The sequence below is a fragment of the Arachis hypogaea genome, chromosome 14, assembly GCF_003086295.3.
Source record: "Arachis hypogaea cultivar Tifrunner chromosome 14, arahy.Tifrunner.gnm2.J5K5, whole genome shotgun sequence".
Lineage (NCBI taxonomy): Eukaryota > Viridiplantae > Streptophyta > Magnoliopsida > Fabales > Fabaceae > Arachis > Arachis hypogaea.
This window is the reverse complement of record NC_092049.1, coordinates 126,274,072-126,290,263: the sequence shown is the minus strand read 5'-3', so window position 1 is coordinate 126,290,263 and position 16,192 is coordinate 126,274,072. Positions and strand designations below refer to the sequence as shown.

Below are 16,192 nucleotides of genomic sequence, written 5' to 3'. Positions count from 1 at the left end.
GTTGTGAAACCATGTCTAAAATTTTGGACCGAGGTTTCAACTTAGCATCACAAGAGCTTGTTGATTTCTATCAATCTTGCTGTTGAATGTAATGATCTGCTAAAGCTTGGCTGGCCATTGGCCATGTCTAGTATCTTGGACCGGAGCTTTCACTGAAAGCTTGGCTGGCTAGTAAGCCATGTCAAATTCCTAGACCGGAGTTTCAGACTAACATTGCATGATTCCTGGAATTCTCATTAAGAATTTTGAATTCCTTATTTTCCTTTTCCAAATAATTTTCAAAAAATACAAAAAAAATTAATAAAATCGTAAAAATCAAAAAAAAAATTTGTGTTTCTTGTTTGAGTCTAGTGTCAATTTTTAAGTTTGGTGTCTTGCATATTTTTAATTCTCGTGCATTTTTCAAATATATGCATTATGTTCTTCATTAATCTTCAAGTTGTTCTTGATGATTTACTTGGGTCTGATCTTTAAATTCTCTTGTTTTGTTTCTTTTGTTGTTTCTCATGTGTATTCTCAAGTTGTTAGTGTCTCTAATATGAAAAATTTCTAAGTTTGGTATCTTGCATGCATTGTTTATCTGATCTTAGTTTTCCATGATTAGTTTCATTTTGTTGTTTTTCATCATTAAAAATTCAAAAAAAATTTTCAAAATTATGTCTTTTCAAGTCAATAATACAGAAAATTGATGATTCAGAACATATAGCAGAGGAATCACAGAGAAAAAGCTTGGCGTTCAAAACGCCCAGTGAAGAAGGAAAACTGGCGTTTAAACGCCAGCCAGGGTACCTGGCTGGGCGTTAAACGCCTAAAAGGGTAGTATTTTGGGCGTTAAACGCCAGAATGGATACCATTCTGGGCGTTTAACGCCAGGACAGCATCAAGGAGGTAATTTTGTTTTCAATTCAAATCTTTTTCAATTTTGAAAGTTTTAAAACTAATTTTTCAAAATCTTATCTTTTTCATATCTTCTCAATCATATCATTAATTTAAATTTTTTTTATTTTGTTTTTCAATCATATCTTCTCAATCATATCTTCTCTACCACATCTTTTTCAAAATAATTTTCAATCATATCTTTTTTATTACTGATTTCAAAATCTTTTTTAAAATCACTTAACCACTTTCTCACTTTTAATTTTCAAAAACCATCATCCACTTTTTCAAAATTCTTTTTAATTATTTTAAAATTTTTAGTTTTATTTAAAAATTTGTTTTTGAATATTTTCCCCTCCTCACCTTTTTCTATTTAAGACTAACACTTCTCCTCCATTAGCAATTCGGACTCACTCCCTCTCTATAAGTTCGAATTCTCCTCTCTACCTCATCCTTCTATTCTTCTTTTCCTCTGACACCTCAAGGAATCTCTATACTGTGACATAGAGGATTCCATACTTTCTTGTTCTCTTCTCTATCATATGAGTAGGAACAAAGATAAAGGCATTCTTGTTGAAGCTGATCCTGAACCTGAAAGGACTCTGAAGAGGAAGCTAAGAGCAGCTAAAGCACAAAACTCTGAAGAGGACCTGACAAAAATTTTCGAAAAGCAAGCAGACAAAACAAACATGGCCGAACCCAACAACAATGGTGGAGATGCAAGGAAGATGCTTGGTGACTTTATTGTACCCTCTTCTGACTTCTGTGGAAGGAGCATCTCAATTCCTGCAATTGGAGCAAACAACTTTGAGCTTAAGCCTCAATTAGTTTCTCTAATGCAGCAGAATTGCAAGTATCATGGACTTCCATTGGAAGATCCTCATTAGTTTTTAGTTGAGTTCTTACAAATCTGTGACACTGTTAAGATTCATGGGGTTGACCCTGAGTTCTACAAACTTATGCTTTTCCCTTTTGCTGTAAGAGACAGAGCTAGGACATGGTTGGACTCACAACCTAAAGAAAGCCTGAACTCTTGGGAAAAGCTGGTCAATGCCTTCTTGGCAAAGTTCTTTCCACCTCAAAAATTGAGTAAGCTTAGAGTGGAAGTCCAAACTTTCAGACAGAAGGAAGGTGAATCCCTCTATGAAGCTTGGGAAAGAAACAAGCAATTGATCAGAAGGTGTCCTTCTGGCATGCTTTCAGAATGGAGCATCATATGCATATTCTATGATGGTCTGTCTGAATTATCCAAGATGTCATTGGACAACTCTGCTGGTGGATCTCTTCATCTGAAGAAGACACCTGCAGAAGCCCAGGAACTCATTGAAATGGTTGCAAATAACCAATTCATGTACACTTCTAAAAGGAATCCTGTGAATAATGGGACAACTCAGAAGAAAAGAGTTCTTGAGATTGATACTCTGAATGCCATATTGGCTCAGAACAAAATATTGACTCAGCAAGTCAATATGATTTCTCAGAGTCTGTCTGGAATGCAAGCTGCAACAGGCAGTACTAAAGAAGCATCTTCTGAAGAAGAAGCTTATGATCCTGAGAACCCTACAATGGCAGAGGTGAATTACATGGGAGAACCCTATGGAAACACCTATAATCCTTCATAGAGAAATCATCCTAACCTCTCATGGAAGGACCAACAGAAGCCTCAACAAGGCTTCAATAATAATGGTGGAAGAAATAGGTTTAGCAATAGCAAGCCTTTTCCATTATCTTCTCAGCAACAGACAGAGAATTCTGAACAAAGCCATTCTGGCCTGGCAACCATAGTCTCTGATCTATCCAAGACCACACTAAGTTTCATGAATAAAACAAGGTCCTCTATTAGAAATTTAGAGGCATAGGTGGGTCAGCTGAGTAAGAAGATTACTGAAACTCCTCCCAGTACTCTCCCAAGCAATATAGAAAAAAATCCCAAGAGAGAGTGCAAGGCCATAACCATGACCAACATGGCCAAACCTAGAGAGAGTGAGGAGGACATAAGTCCCAGTGAGAAAAGCTTCATGAGACGTCCTCTAGACAGAAAGGAGTTTCCCTTTGAGGAACCAAAGGAATCTGAGGCTCATACAGAGACCATAGAGATTCCATTGAAATTCTTTCTGCCATTTATGAGCTCTGATGAATATTCTTCCTTTGAAGAGGATGAAGACATCACTGAATAGCAAGTTGCTAAATATCTAGGAGCAATCATGAATCTGAATACCAAGTTATTTGGTACTGAGACTTGGGAGGATGAACCCCCCTTGTTCACTAATGAACTAAATGCATTAATGAGGCAGACATTACCTTAGAAGAAACTGGATCCCGAAAAATTCTTCATACCTTGTACCATAGGCACCATGACCTTTGAGAAGGCTCTATGTGACCTGGGATTAGGGATAAACCTCATGCCACTCTCTGTAATGGAGAAGATGGGAATCTTTGAGGTACAAGCTGCAAGAATCTCACTAGAGATGGCAGACAAATCAATGAAACAGGCTTATGGACTAGTAGAGGACGTGCTAGTGAAGGTTGAAGGCCTTTACACCCCTGCTGATTTTATAATCCTAGACACTGGGAAGGATGAGGATGAATCCATCATCCTTGGCAGACCCTTCCTAGCCACAGCAAAAGCTGTGATTGATGTTGACAGAGGAGAGTTGGTCCTTAAGTTGAATGAGGACTACCTTGTATTCAAGACTCAAGGTTCTCCTTCTGTAATCATGGAGAGGAAGCATGAAAAGCTTCTCTCAATACAGAGTCAAACAAAATCCCCACATTCAAACTCTAAGTTTGGTGTTGGAAGGCCACAACCAAACTCTAAGTTGGGTGTTGAGAGGCCACAACCAAACTCTAAGTTTGGTGTTGAGAGGCCCCAACTCTGCTCTGATTATCTGTGAGGCTCCATGAGAGCTCACTATCAAGCTATTGACATTAAAGAAGCGCTTATTGGGAGGCAACCCAATGTTATTTAATTATATCTATTTATTTTTCATTGTTATTTTATGTTTTCTTTAGGTTGATGATCATGTGAAGTCACAAAAACAACTGAAAAATCAAAAATAGAATGAAAAAAAGCATTAAAAATAGCTCACCCTGGAGGAAGAACTTACTGGCGTTTAATGCTAGAACAGGGAACCAAGTTGGCGTTAAACGCTAAGAAAGGGAGAAAAGCTGGCGTGAAACGCCAGAAACAAGCAGCAATTTGGCGTTTAACTCCAGAATTGCACTCTAAGGGCGTTTTGCACGCCTAAATGGAACAGGGATGTTAAAGTCCTTGACCCCTCAGGATCTGTGGACCCCACAGGATCCCCACCTACCCCACCTCTTCTTCTCTCCTCTTCACATCTTTTCATAACACTTTTCCCCAAATACCCTTCACCAATCACCTCCATATCTCTTCCCCAAATACCCTTCATCAATCACCTCATTCACTCCCCCCCCCCCAAAACCCCATCTACCTTCAAATTCAAAACCCTTTTTACCTTCCAAACCCAACCCCAAATACACGAACCTAACCCTACTCCCACTCCTATATATACCCCTCATCACTCCTTCAATTTCACACATCACAAACACCTTATACCCCCTTGGCCGAACTCACCCTCACCCTCCATCTCCTCCATTTTCTTCTTCCTCTCCTCCATTCTTTCTTCTTTGCTCGAGGACGAGCAAACACTTTAAGTTTGGTGTGGTAAAAGCATTGCTTTTTGTTTTTCTATAACCATTTATGGCACCTAAGGCTGAAGAAACCTCTAGAAAGAGGAAAGGGAAGGCAAAAGCTTCCACCTCTGAGTCATGGGAGATGGAGAGATTCATCTCAAAGGTCTATCAAGACTACTTCTATGAATTTGTGGCCAAGAAGAAGGTGATCCCTGAGGTCCCTTTCAAGCTCAAAAGGAGTGAGTATCCGGAGATCCGACATGAGATTAGAAGAAGAGGATGGGAAGTTCTCTCCAATCCTATTCAACAAGTCATAATCTTAATGGTTCAAGAGTTCTATGCAAACGCATGGATCACTAGGAACCATAATCAAAGTATGAACCCAAATCCAAAGAATTGGCTTACAATAGTTCGGGAGAAATACTTAGATTTCAGTCCAGAAAATGTAAGGTTGGCATTCAACTTGCCAATGATGCAAGAAAACGCATGCTCCTACACTAGAAGGGTCAACTTTGATCAAAGATTGGACCAAGTCCTCATGGACATATGTGTGGAAGGAGCTCAATGGAAAAGTGACTCAAGAGGCAAACCGGTTCAATTGAGAAGACCGGACCTTAATCCTGTAGCTAGAGGATGGTTGGAGTTCATCCAACGCTCTACCATTTCTACTAGCAACCGATCCGAAGTAACTGTGGATCGGGCCATCATGATCCATAGTATCATGATTGGGGAGAAAGTGGAAGTTCATGAGATTATACCTCAAGAACTCTACAAGGTGGCTGACAAGTCCTCCACTTTGGCAAGGTTAGCCTTTCCTCACCTCATTTGTCACCTCTGCAATTTGGCTGGGATTGTCATAGAGGGAGACATCCTCATTGAAGAGGACAAGCCCATCACTAAAAAGAGGATGGAGCAAACAAGAGAGCCCACTCATGGACCTCAACAAGAGCATGAGGAAATTCCTCATCATGAAATCCCTGAGATGCCTCAAGGGATGCACTTTCCTCCACAAAACTATTAGGAGAAAATTAATGCCTCCTTAGGAGAATTAAGTTCTAACATGGGACAACTAAGGGTGGAGCACCAAGAGCACTCCATCATTCTCCATGAGATTAGAGAAGATCAAAGGGCTATGAGGGAGGAGCAACAAAGGCAAGGAAGAGACATAGAGGAGCTCAAGAGCACCATTGGTTCTTCAAGAGGAAGAAGACGCCACCCTCAGTAAGGTAGACCCGTTCCTTAATCTCCTTGTCTATTTATTTTTTTTCTCTGTTTTCGTTCTCTATGCTTTATGTTTATTTATGTTTGTGTCTTTATTACATGATCATTAGTGTCTAGTGTCTATGCCTTAAAGCTATGAATGTCCTATGAATCCATCACCTTTCTTAAATAAAAAAATGTTCTAAATGCAGAAGAACAAGAAGTACATGAATTTTGAATTTTAAAATAGTTTAATTATTTTGATGTGGTGGCAATACTTTTTGTTTTCTGAATGAATGCGTGAACAGTGCATATTTTTGAATTTGTTGTTTATGAATGTTAAAATTGTTGGCTCTTGAAAGAATGATGAAAAAGGAGAAATGTTATTTGATAATCTGAAAAATCATATAATTGATTCTTGAAGCAAGAAAAAGCAGTGAAAAGCTTGCAGAAAAAAATGGCGAAAAAATAAAAGAAAAAGAAAGAAAAAGAAAAAGCAAGCAGAAAAAGCCAATAGCCCTTTAAACCAAACGTCAAGGGTAAAATAAAAAGGATCCAAGGCTTTGAGCATCAGTGGATAGGAGGGCCCACAGGAATAAAATCCTGGCCTAAGCGGCTAAACCAAAACTGTCCCTAACCATGTGCTTGTGGCGTGAAGGTGTCAAGTGAAAAGCTTGAGACTGAGCGGTTAAAGTCGTGGTCCAAAGCAAAAAAAAGTGTGCTTAAGAGCTTTGGACACCTCTAACTGGGGACTCTAGCAAAGCTGAGTCACAATCTGAAAAGGTTCACCCAGTTATGTGTCTGTGGCATTTATGTATCCGGTGGTAATACTGGAAAACAAAATGCTTAGGGTCACAGCCAAGACTCATAAAGTAACTGTGTTCAAGAATCAACATACTGAACTAGGAGAATCAATAATACTATTTGAATTCTGAGTTCCTATAGATGCCAATCATTCTGAACTTCAAAGGATAAACTAAGATGCCAAAACTGTTCAGAAGCAAAAAGCTAATAACCCCGCTCATCTAATTAAGACTGATCTTCATAAATGTTTTCGGAATTTATTGTATATTCTCTTCTTTTTATCCTATTTTGTTTTTAGTTGCTTGGGGACAAGCAACAATTTAAGTTTGGTGTTGTGATGAGCGGATAATTTATACGCTTTTTGGCATTATTTTTAGGTAGTTTTTAATATGTTTTAGTTACTTTTTATTATATTTTTATTAGTTTTTATTTAAAAATCACATTTCTGGAGTTTACTATGAGTTTGTGTGTTTTTCTGTGATTTCAGGTATTTTCTGGCTGAAATTGAGGGACCTGAGTAAAAATCTAATTCAGAGGCTGAAAAAGGACTGCAGATGCTGTTGGATTCTAACCTCCCTGCACTCGAAATGGATTTTCTAGAGCTACAGAAACCCAATTAGCGCACTCTCAATTGCGTTGGAAATTAGACATCCTGGGCTTTCCAACAATATATAATAGTCCATACTTTTTCCGAGTTTTGATAACGCAAACTGGCGTTTGAACGCCAACTTTCTACCCTATTCTGGCGTTAAATGCCAGAACTGGCATAAAAGCTGGAGTTAAACGCCCAAAATGGCACAAGAGTTGGCGTTTAACTCCAAGAAAAGTCTCTACATGTAAAAGCTTCAATGCTCAGCCCAAGCACACACCAAGTGGGCCCAGAAGTGGATTTCTGCATCATTTACTCATTTCTATAAACCCTAGTTACTAGTTTAGTATAAAAACTACTTTTAGAGATTTATTTTACATCAGATGTTATTATTTTGATCATTGTACACGTTTGGAGGCTGGCCTCATGGCCATGCCTAGACCTTTCACTTATGTATTTTTCACGGTAGAGTTTCTACACCCCATAGATTAAGGTATGGAGCTCTGCTGTTCCTCATGAATTAATGCAAAGTACTATTGTTTTTCTATTCAACTCAAGCTTATTCTTATTCTAAGATATTCATTCGCACACAAGAACATGATGAATGTGATGATCAAGTGACACTCATCACCATTCTCACTTATGAACGCGTGCCTGACAAACACTTCCATTCTACATGAAAACAAGCTTGAATGCATATCTCTTGGATTCCTGGTCCATGCGTTTGATTGTCTCTCCTGACAACAGAGCCTTTAATTCCTTGAGATCAGAGTCTTCGTGGTATAAGCTAGAATCAATTGGCAGCATTCTTGAGATCCGGAAAGTCTAAACCTTGTCTGTGGTATTCCGAGTAGGATCTGGGATGGGATGACTGTGACGAGCTTCAAACTCACGAGTGTTGGGCATAGTGACAGACGCAAAAGGATCAATGGATCCTATTCCAACATGAGTGAGAACCGACAGATGATTAGCCGTGCGGTGACAACGCATTTGGACCATTTTCATTGAGAAGACGGACGGTAGCCATTGACAACGGTGATCCCCCAACATACAGCTTGCCATGGAAGGGAGTATGAATGATTGGATGAAGGCAATAGGAAAGCAGAGATTCAGAAGGAACAAAGCATCTTCATACGCTTATCTGAAAGCCCATCAATGAATTACATAAATATTTCTATCTTATTTTATATTTTATTTATATTTTAATTATCAAAACCTCATAACCATTTGAATCTGCCTGACTGAGATTTACAAGATGACCATAGCTTGCTTCAAGCTGACAATCTCCGTGGGATAGACCCTTACTCACGTAAGGTTTATTACTTGGACGACCTAGTGCACTTGTTGGTTAGTTGTGCGAAGTTGTGAAAAAGAGTTGAGATTACAATTATGCGTACCAAGTTGTTGGCGCCGTTTCAGAGATCACAATTTCGTGCACCAGTACCCTACTGGGAACCTTAGGTTCTCACCCCTTACTTCCTCATTCCGCATATGCAAACCGGCGAGATCTTCTTTGAGTTTCCAGCATTAGGACTAGCGAGCAGCAGTAGCATTACCGGAGGATCAGAGTGACTTCTCTTACTTCCACACATTACTTCGTGTTTCTTCAGCTACCAGGATTTGATGACCAGCAGTAGTTATAATAGTAGCAATAGTAGTTGTCTTTGCCCTCGCTTTGTATAGACTTTTAGAGGGCTAGGTACTTTTGTAAATACCTATATAAACAAGTTAGAATGGGTCCCAGACTAAGGTGACTCTTGTGAGTTGAGGCCTCTTAGTATAAATTTGGAGTTTATAAATATTTTCATGAATAAGCACCGACTTAACCTAATGTGAATTATGATGTACTAAATGAGCCTTCTGGCATATATGTATGATATTACTATATTTTCTGTATTTTCTATGCTTTATGTATATATTATCTATTTATCTATCACCTATTTCATTATATCTATATATTTGACACACGATCTCGATTAGCGCTACAGGCTCATATGTATATATATAAGGTCTAGAGTCTCTAGGAAAAGCCGTGGTGTAGCACCTGGCGGCTAGCATTGGTCATGATGTGCTAGAAGCTGGGTCGTTACACGTCGGGTTGCAGGTAGTCAACTAACAAATGAGCTCATGGCCTGCATAGGACCATGCATACATCATACTTGGTTACTGCATTCTCTATGTTTGTGATTGCTTACTTGTACCTGTGATTATGTTTTATTCCTGCTTCTTGTATTCTGTGCTTAGTTACTATTCTGCTATATACTTGTGCTTGTACTTGTTTATGTGACTTACTGAGTTAACTGCACAAAGTCTTAGACTTAGGTTGCGGAACCCCTTAAGTTTTCCTGTGTAGTACCTTGCTGGGAACCTTAGGTTCTCACCCCTTACTTCCCCATTCTGCAGATGCAAACCGGTGAAATCTTCTTTGAGTTTCAGCCTTGGGACTAGCGAGCAGCAGTAGCATTATCGGAGGGTTAGAACGACTTCTTTGACTTTCACACAGTACTTCTGTGTTTCTTCAGCTACTAGGGATTGATGACCAGTAGTATTTATAATAGTAGAAGTAGTAGTAGTTGTCTTTGCCCTCGCTTTGTATAGACTTTTAGAGGGCTAGGTGATTTTGTAAATACCTATATAAACAAGTTAGAATGGGTCCCAGACTAAGGTGACTCTTGTGAGTCGTGGCCTGTTAGTATAAATATGGAGTCTGTAAATATTTTCATGAATAAGCAACGACGTAACCCGGTGTGAATTATGATGTACTAAATGAGCCTTTGTACATATATGTATGATATTACTATGTTTTCTATTTTTTCTATGCTTCATGTATATATTTTTTTATTTAACCATTACCTATTTTGTTATGTCTATATATCTGACACGCGATCTCGATTAGCGCTATAGGCTCATATGTATATATTTAATATAAGGTCTAGAGTCTCTAGGAGAAGCCGTGTAGTAGCGCCTGACGGCTTGCATTGGTCATGACGTGCTAGAAGCTGGGGCGTTACACTCCACACGAATTCTGAGCGACGTCCGTGCCCAACGTCGTCGCCGACCTTCCTCCTTGCCGCGCTACTCGCCGCTGCACCGCTACCCTCCCACCGTGAGTCCCCTGTCCCTGTTTTACCACGTTTCAATATGTATATGTTTCTTTTTTTCAAACCCTATATTGGAGGGAAGAAGTAATTGGGATTTTTCTCATTTGATTTGTGTTTAATAATGCTGAATTGTATGAAATTATAGATTGGATGATACTATTATTATAGATTGTAGCTTTTTTTTAAGAAGAAATTTTGTGGATACAGCAGAGAATTTGTCTTTTTTCTGTTATTCAAACTAAAAGTGAAACTCAAAAAAGATAACTAAAAAAAAACTAAAAAGAAATAGAAGTATGGCTATTCCATTTCAACAAAATACCCACACCCAAGTTTCATAACTGCTAGCCCGATCATGATTTTCCTACCCCCAGAGGTAAGGGTCCTTACCCTTTTGGCCAGTTGTAGGTGAGGAGGGATTCTAACCCTGACCGAAAAAGTAATTTTTGGGGGAGAAACTATGCGTTTTTGGGATCTACGTGCTCCATGGTTAGAACCTCTAAGAGGTTCCAATGGTTTAACCGTATTCTGAAACATGAAAAAAATCATTGGCTTATCAAATTATTTATTGAGTTTTGAAAAAGATTCAACAAAAGACCGAAACAAGATCCTCTTTGAATCATATTTAAGGGATTCTTTGGTTCGGACCGAAGAAGCAATGTCACTCGATCATTATCAAACTGACTGCAATCTTTTTCTGTCCGTGAGGATCCCACCAGAGTGCCTTCTACTTTTAATAGGCCATGAACTAGATTAGAATCATTCTTTCCGATTCAAAAAGTTGATAATTTAAATTGTTTTCTATACTGTTGTTTGTTCCCTGAATTTGTGGATTCCGCATGCACGCGTTGCACATGATTTTTATTTTGTAAAGGTGGTTTAGGCATTCGATACCAAAATTAGATTAAATTTAGGTTAATTTTGGTTTAACTCATGTTTGGTCTTAAATATGGTGCAAGAGTCAATTTATTTTTGGCATTGTTGGTTTTTAATTATCAAGAACATGGATGTGAAGTTTAACATGTATGCGGATGGTTTTCAAATTTATTGGGAATGGCTGTAATTTAGTTGACTCTACTTGTACATGCTCATCCAAATTGTATGTTGTATGTCAATCATAATTGATTCAATTATCTAAAGATGGTGAATCAAAAACCTTTTTTGTCTCTCTCCAATTTTTAGATGTTTTTGGTCACATAAAAAGGATGTTCGTTTTGCTTTGTATGCGGGTGATTCTTTATTGAGTTTGGGGCTGTTGCATTTTCCTTTTTTTTTTTTAAATCCTATTCGGCATGTTTCTCCGAGTAGGTACCTGATTGTTTTTGTAGAGATCTAAGTGGATGTTACTTCTGTTAAGCATCAAGATGTCCTTTTGCATACCAACTGGATGTTACTTTATACATTTTTCAAGTTTTCTTGTGTTACAGTTGTGGATGTCTATATTTCTTTCAGAATTGCATGGCCTTTTTTTTAATTTTACTCAACATGTTTCTCCGTATTGGTACCTGATTGTTTTTGCAAAGATCTATATGGATGTTACTTCTGTTAAGCATCAAGATGTTCCTTTTGTATACTAACTAGATGTACTTTATACATTTTTCAAGTTTTCTTGTGTTACAGTTGTGGATAACTGCATTTCTTTAAGAATTGCATGACTCCCTTTTTTTTTAAGCCCAACTCGGCATGTTTCTCCGTGTAGGTACATGATTGTTTTTACAAAGATCTAAGTGGATGTTACTTCTATCAAGAATCAAAATGTTTCTTTTTCATACTAAATGGATGTTACTTTAACAGAAACCATGTGAATGACAAATCAAAAAAAGCTTATCCCACATAAGTAAAAAACAAAACCAAAAAATAGAACATCACACGCGTGTTAGTCAATGATGACTTTTTTTAATAGAATGATTAACAATGATGATTTGTCTAAACTAATTTCAATTTAACCAATAATAATCACACAGCTTTTGGCATCATTGATTCTTCTATTTTGATGATGGAATCAAAATTGTTCACAATAAGTAGTAATTGCTTCTTGTTACTTCTTCAACATGAAATGAAAAGAAAAGAATGGAGTAGCTTCTGCTCAAGAAACTATCTAATTGTGACCTATTCCTAATCATTAGCATAAATGTGACTTTAAAACTCAATTTTGTTACAAGATTTTGCTAAAAATCTAAGAGCAATGAAGAACATTGTTAAACTAGTATACACTCTTTTTTGAATCTTAAGACACGCTTATAATGCAATCATTAGTAATAAGAATAAAATTTTTGTTGTTGTGTATATAATTCAATGTTTAAACATGTAACAAATGATAAGAAACACAATCCCTTTCTGCCAAAGAGACTTGACAGAAGTGTTTTGTTACACTTCTAGTTATTTGTCTGTCATTCTTACAAAAATAATCAAATGAATAAAAGAATGAATTATATTTTGTACACTCCTACTTACTACATCTCTCAACTAATTCTCCATTCTATATTCAATTTCAATCTTCGATTTTGACTGTACAAACTTGGATATATAAAGAAAGAAAACAAACTACAGGGGACAAATTGCATGTTGCAACCATCATGAATTGTAATTTTCCAACTTGATATTCAATTTTGACTCATTCAGTTCCAAAAATCTCAGATCCCCTTCTAATTTATTGATCTTCCACACCTTTGCATGTTCCAAAAGCAAGTGATGCCTATAATTTTTACAATCTACAATTGAATTTGTCTTTGAACCAATATATCTAAAGCCTCCTTCGTCCAAGGACAAATTCTTTTACTTCCACCACAGTCATCCATCTTCTTTTCCTAAAGTTTATCTCTGGCCAATTATCCAATTGCTTGCTAACAAGCATAGGAAACATGTATCCCTAATGAAATGTGGGTTGCCCTTTGCTCTTATAAGTCTATTTTTTCAATTCACTCTGCAAAGAGAACAACTAAATCATAGATTGTTTAAATAGAAACACATAATACCATCCCTAAAAAAACATCCAAAATGTACCAAAAAAGAACATCCAAAAAATATAAAAATAAATACCAATTATTCAATTTTTCACATTCGTCTTTAGTTTACAACGGCAGATTTCACCCTAGTCTAATTAATATTCCATCAATTATTCAATTTTCACCTAGCCCATGGCAATGAACATAAGTCTATTATCTATATGCGTTATGCATAGCAAGTTGATTGGTCCATTATTTAAGAATGTATCTAAGTATAGTGGGAGAATGAGAGTTAATGGCCATAGTGACCAAACATGAACTTTTTGCGAAGAATTAGATCTTCGCATATATGCTTTTGTTCCTTCCTGAAAGTTGCTTGTCTTTCTTTTTGAATTTATGGAATAATTCATACCAAAAAAAAAACAAATAAAAATATAGAAACCAAGTAAGCATTAGCAATAGTTATGAAATCAAAAAGAACATGCTTATAGAAGACAAGAAAAATAACTTGCAAGAATATAAGAAGCAGCAGTAAATGGCTAGATAGAAACTTTCAACCAGCGAGAATGGCAGCGGGGCGATGGTTATAGCGGCGGACCGGCGGTGCGATCGCGTGGTGAACAAACTACTTATCAGCACGAAAGGTGGCGCACCAAGGAGACAACGAAACGGTGGTCATGGCGGCAAGACTGGCAGCGCACTGGAGTAGCGATGAATTGACACTTTGGACGACGAAGCGGCGGTGCGACGATGAAGCGAAGGAGAGGGGACGATGGAGCTGCTTCTGATTTCCTTCACGGTGGTGAAGAGGTGGCTGTGAGATGTTGCCTAACGGCGCGGTGTTAGGTGTCATAGCAGTTACACCAACTGGAGAGGAGTGTGGACGACGTGGCTGTGGGAATGGGAAAGAAGGGGAAGGGTTTTTGTGTGTGACTATGGGAGTGGGAGTGGGAGAGAATGGGAAGGATTTTTATAATTTTTTATTAGGATTTACTTAATCAGTTTTTAATTATTCAAATTTTGAATTTTAAAAATTTAAAATTAATTATTAAATAAAATTATTTAAAAATTTAGTTGATTTAAGTTGTTTACCTATACTTTTTCTTTGTAACACAATATGACAATTGTCTTGCGAATAAAGCTAAGAAAGAAAATGAATTGGATGCTGCCACTTTCAATACCATTATCCCTTTCTTGCCTCTGCTATTGAGAAATAGTTTCAAAAGGAATATACTCATGGAATGTTTAGTGAGCTTCAAAAGGAATTTAGTGCAAAAGCTAATTACTTTTCAACAAAAGAACATGAGGAGGGATATATTGTTACTTACAAGGTTATATAAGAGATTGAGAATGGTGATAAGATGTTTGATTCTACGCATGAAGTGTTGTTTGATTCTTCAACTTCAGATATTTCTTGCAAATGCCATCTTTTTGAGTCAAAGAGAATCTTATGCCACTATACTCTTTCGGTCCTTGTTCTTGAAAGAGTAAAGAAATTGCCAGATAAGTACATTCTTGATCGGTGAAAGAAACCTTTAAAGCGCAAGCACAGTAGCATCAAGTGTAGCCATGATCCAAGTCATTTAGAGCCCGTAAAGAAACATTATGATAAAATATGAAAGTAATTTTACAATATTGTTGAAGTAGCCGCTACATACGAGGAGCTCACTGAAATCGTACATCGTATACTAGACTCGGTTTGGATTATGTTGGTGGAACCAAAGACCACTTCAATGGATAATGTAGATAATCAACATTCAAATGAGATAGATGAAAATGCAAATGATTTAGAAATTTACAACCCCCAACAAGTATCACGAAAAGGTCGTAGGCAGAAAAGGCTTCAATCTACTGTAGAAAAAATTGTTGAACAAGGTAGAAATAAACATACAAGAATGTAAAAGAAAGATCACAAACAAGTTCAATGTTTGATTTATTTTATTATTATTGCTAAAATGCTTTATTATCACCTTGTTGATTGCTATATTTTTTTAGCCACCTGTGGAATTATCTTCAGAGTTGAGCATTAGCTCTAACTAACCATAGGACTTTGTATCCTTGTTGAACTCAATGAAACAAAGTCACCATTTGGAAGAACAATAGTTTTATTTATTTTTGTAATAGATTTGTTACATGTTGCAATAGAACTCTTGCATTTTTTTCCTTTGTAATAGTTTTAGTTTTGATTTTACATGTGGTTAGTGCTTTTGCACTCAAAATTCTGAGTTATCTGAGATTTTGGGTTATTATTGGTTCATTCATGGTATAATCAGATTATAATCAAACATGCTGCAATAACCTGTTTTAAAACCTGAGTATAATCAAACTCATTCGACATGATAATCAAACTCAGCACATAACACAATATTATAAAAATATTATTATAAGATAAATTAACCTTCTATCAAAACCACTAAAAATGAATCTATCTAACGAACTTCTGACAAATAAAAATTGGTCTAAAAAAAAGTATCAGATATAAAATTTTTTAAGAACTAGTTTAATTGTTTATTCATAATAAATTATAAAGATCTAATTTGAAGTTAAAAGGAATTATAAGTTTTTTTAAAGTAGTTAATTTTTACATGAAAGAATAAAGAGAAACATAGTGTCAACGTGAGCCACTCGAGTATTTCTTTATCCCAGTGATGCAAAATGTCAAAGATAGAAGATGATTGAATTCAAAATAAACAAATTTTGGTAAATTGAAAGGAGCTAATGAGTGGAAAATGCTATATATTTGATTGGACAAGATGATAATACCAAAAAATAAAGTAGGAAGGGAGCAGGTAAAGTCTTTGCACTCAACATAGCATGATATTTTTAAGATTAATAACTTCAATATGTAAGAAACCTTCTTTCACTATTCATAATGGCCCATCTAACTGTCCTTTATGTTCTTTAGTCAATGAATTTTCATGACATAAAAATGTCCTTTGATAAACTATAACTCACACTACCAAGTTGCCTCTCTGTAAATTATGATACAAACTAAACTACTTGCAATGTCACAGATCAGATGT

At 36.7% G+C, this 16,192-nt stretch overlaps 1 non-coding gene across 1 annotated transcript; it reads right to left on the bottom strand.

Moving 5' to 3' along the window:
- Positions 1–1,967: 1,967 nt before the first annotated feature.
- Positions 1,968–2,071, bottom strand: LOC112745670 (small nucleolar RNA R71). The gene has a single exon (XR_003173586.1). It is a non-coding gene; the product is annotated as a small nucleolar RNA R71 (small nucleolar RNA).
- Between the last annotated feature and the right edge of the window lie 14,121 nt (positions 2,072–16,192).